The sequence below is a fragment of the Bos javanicus genome, chromosome 12, assembly GCF_032452875.1.
Source record: "Bos javanicus breed banteng chromosome 12, ARS-OSU_banteng_1.0, whole genome shotgun sequence".
Taxonomy (NCBI): domain Eukaryota; kingdom Metazoa; phylum Chordata; class Mammalia; order Artiodactyla; family Bovidae; genus Bos; species Bos javanicus.
Genome location: NC_083879.1, coordinates 47,991,586 through 47,995,571, shown reverse-complemented (window position 1 = coordinate 47,995,571; position 3,986 = coordinate 47,991,586). Strand labels below are relative to the sequence as shown.

General features: G+C 40.2%; 1 long non-coding RNA gene across 1 annotated transcript; it reads left to right on the top strand.

Annotated features, from left to right (window-relative positions):
- The first annotated feature begins 309 nt into the window (after positions 1 to 309).
- On the top strand, positions 310 to 3,516 carry LOC133258467 (uncharacterized). Its single transcript, XR_009740034.1, has 2 exons — positions 310 to 451; positions 3,311 to 3,516. It is a non-coding gene; the product is annotated as an uncharacterized LOC133258467 (long non-coding RNA).
- The last annotated feature ends 470 nt before the right edge of the window (positions 3,517 to 3,986 follow it).

The following is a 3,986-nucleotide window of genomic DNA, read 5'->3' as shown; positions in this document are numbered from 1 at the left end:
AATTCTCCTCTGCTCTTCCCCAGTAGCATATTGGACACCTTTACACCTGGGGACTCATTTTTTGGTGTCATATCTTTTTGGCCTTTTATACAGTTCATGAGGATCTCACAGCAAGTATACTGGGGCGGTTTGCCATTCCCTCTTCCAGTGGATCATGTTTTGTCAGAAACCTTTGCTATGACCCATCTGTCTTGGGTGGCCCTGCGAAGCATGGCTCATAGCTTCATTGAGTTCTGCAAGCTCCTTTGCCATAACAAGGCAGTGATCCATGAAAGGGGCTCTGTCCTTATGACCTAATAATGTCCCAAAGGCCCCACCTTTGTGTACCATCACCTTAGGGGTTAGAGTTCAACACATAGATTTGGGGCAGACACATTCAGACCATAGCAGGTAACCTGAAATGCTTTAAGATGTTTAAAGCTGCACAGACATGGGCATACGATCTTTCAAGGTAACGCTGGCTCTCATTCACTGTTAACAGGATTAGAACTAATATGTGGGTGACTGATAAGATCAGATAATCAAAACATTATGTATACTTGGCTTAGAAATGTATTATTGAAGCATGTTTATATTTAAAATATGTATGTGTCTGATATTCTGGCAATTTAGTTCAAACAAAATATTGATGCCCAACTGAAGATCCAGAAGGTGCTAAGATAGCCAGCCTCCTCTTTCTGAACCCTGCTCCACTTTTCTTGGTAAACCAGTCCATCCTGGGAACAAACAACCCAATTGCCATAGTCCTTTGCCACCAAGGACACCTACTTTTTCTTTCATACTCCCTCTAATGGCTTCAATATATGGGTTTCAAAACAATAAATAAATAAAACCCTCAGTGAGGTGCAAAATAATAGAGGAACTACATGGAAGTTCACAGGTACAATCTTTACCTGTTTAAACTTGCTCCTGAAAACCAAATTAAGCCAAGTTTTACATAAGCTTCTAACAGATGGACAGCAGAATGTGCTTGCAGCAATAAAGTGAATATCCATCAGAAGAAAACCATTTAATGTCTGCAGTTAACCACCACGTCAGCCTCCTCACTCACTTCCCTCTCTCAGCCTTTGATCAGCAGGATAGTTTCTCTTAAACAACTCTGTATCAAACGGAACAATATCTAAGATTTCAAGCCTGTCTCAAGCAAAGGTATGAAATTTACAGCAATAGACTTCTATTCTAAACTAACCTGAGGCTTCTTCTCTTGTTTATTGTCATATTTTTCCCTTTGTCTCATTTTTCGTAAACCTAATTTTTACTTATTTTGATCTTATACTATATGTGCCTTCACAAACTATCCTTATAGTACTCTTTTATGATATGCATCTCTGCAAACTATCTTCATACAGCCTTTTAAGAACAGACAAAATAAAATAAATAAATGATTAAAAGCAAATAAATGAATAGATCTGTCTTTATGTTCACTTTTCTTTTTAAAAATTCATCTTTCCCAGAGAATTCCCCAGTGGTCCAGTGGTTAGACTCTGCACTTTCCCTGCAGAGTTCACTGGGTTCAGTCTTGGTTGAGGAACTAAGATTCTCACAAGCGGTACAGCCAAAAAAAAAAGTTCACCTCTCCAAAGCATGAACCCTGTACAGTTTTCAGGATACTTCTGTGCCTGCCCCACCCCTCCAAATACATACACATACCAAATACATATATATATATATACACATATATGTGTTTATAATGTATGTGTATATACATATGTGTGTACATGTGTGTTAATATATGTACATGTGTGTGTGTGTGTGTGCTCAGTCACTAAGTCTCTTTGTGACCCTAAGGACTGTGGCCCACCAGGCTCCTCTGTCCATGGGATTTCCCAAGCAAGAATACTAGAGTAGGTTTCCATTTCCTGCTCCAGGCAATCCTTCCCACGCAGGGATCAAACCCACGGATCCTGCATCTCCTGCACTGGCAGGCAAATTATTCACCACTGAGTCATCTGGGAAGCCTTACATGTATATATACATTACACATATACATATGTACTTACATATATATGTAATTCCCTGAGTACTACGTACCTTTCACCTTCACAAATGTTATCTCATTTAATCTGCTCAGAAAAGTTAAATAACTCATTTAATTACATTGAAGTAATAATTCATTAGGGTTAGGGTTAGGATGCCAAAGCCTTTGACTGTGTGGATCACAATAAACTGGAAAATTCTGAAAGAGATGTGAATACCAGACCACCTGATCTGCCTCTTGAGAAATTTGTATGCAGGTCAGGAAGCAACAGTTAGAACATGTTAGGACATGGAACAACAGACTGGTTCCAAATAGGAAAAGGAGGACGTCAAGGCTGTATATTGTCACCCTGCTTATTTAGCTTATATGCAGAGTACATCATGAGAAATGCTGGGCTGGAAGAAGCACAAGCTGGAATCAAGATTGCTGGGAGAAATATCAATAACCTCAGATATGCAGATGACACCACCCTTATGGCAGAAAGTGAAGAGGAATTAAAAAGCCTCTTGATGAAAGTGAAAGAGGAGAGTGAAAAAGTTGGATTAAAGCTCAACATTCAGAAAACGAAGATCATGGCATCTGGTCCCATCACTTCATGGGAAATAGATGGGGAAACAGTGGAAACAGTGTCAGACTTTATTTTTGGGGGCTCCAAAATCACTGCGGATGGTGATTGCAGCCATGAAATTAAAAGATGCTTACTCCTTGGAAGAAAAGTTATGACCAACCTAGATAGCATATTCAAAAGCAGAGACATTACTTTGCCAACAAAGGTTCGTCTAGTCAAGGTTATGGCTTTTCCTGTGGTCATGTATGGATGTGAGAGTTGGACTGTGAAGAAGGCTGAGTGCCAAAGAATTGATGCTTTTGAACTGTGGTGTTGGAGAAGACTCTTGAGAGTCCCTTGTACTGCAAAGAGATCCAACCAGTCCATTCTGAAGGAGATCAGCCCTGGGATTTCTTTGGAAGGAATGATGTGAAAGCTGAAACTCCAGTACTTTGGCCACCTCATGCGAAGAGTTGACTCATTGGAAAAGACTCTGATGCTGGGAGGGATTGGGGGCAGGAGGAGAAGGGGATGACAGAGGATGAGATGGCTGGATGGCATCACTGACTCGATGGACGTGAGTCTGGGTGAACTCCGGGAGTTGGTGATGGACAGGGAGGCCTGGCGTGCTGCGATTCACGGGGTTGCAAAGAGTCAGACACGACTGAGTGACTGAACTGAACTGAACTGAACTGAATAATTCATAGCCTTGTTTTAAGCCTAATCTATCTGATGCAAAATCGTATGGAATTTCCACCCTTTTGCCACCTTTCTGATTTCTGTAGATTCGGCATCTCGCAGAATTGCAGCACTGTTGAGCTTCGTGCCATCCTGGATGCCCACTGCCACACCAGCTGCTATAAGCCCGGGCAATACTTCTGTAGCATGTTTCCTGGTCTTCATAAATCCTCTGTCTTCAGTTTTCAACTTTGTCCCACTAGAGGCAGAGCAAAACACTTTGCTGAATAAAAGTTACCTTTGATATCCTGTAGAGTGTTCCATTCCTAATCCAGACTATTTTCCAACTTACCACTATCAGTTTAAATTTAAGGAATAATTATCAAATGTTTTACTCTAGACTTCAACTCTTGATTTTTTCCTGAATTTTCATATCTCTGTGAGATATCTCTACATACTAATTTCACTCTTACTCTAAACTTCAAGTCTTATTTCCTAAAATTTTTCTTCCTTCAATTATTCTATCAGTGAGGTACTATCTCCATTCACCCAAAATAACCATCTTAGGTTCTTCTCTTATGTAAACAAAATGGAATTATAGAGTTTAACCATGACTCCTTGCTTCAAATCACATTTTAGATTAACCTTGTATGCCACTCTACTCCACATTAGTCAGAAATACACTTCCAGAATATTGCTTAGCCATGAAAAGGAATGAAGTACTGACACATGCAACAAGGTAGATGCACCTTGGAAACAGTTTGCTAAGTGAAACAAGCCAGA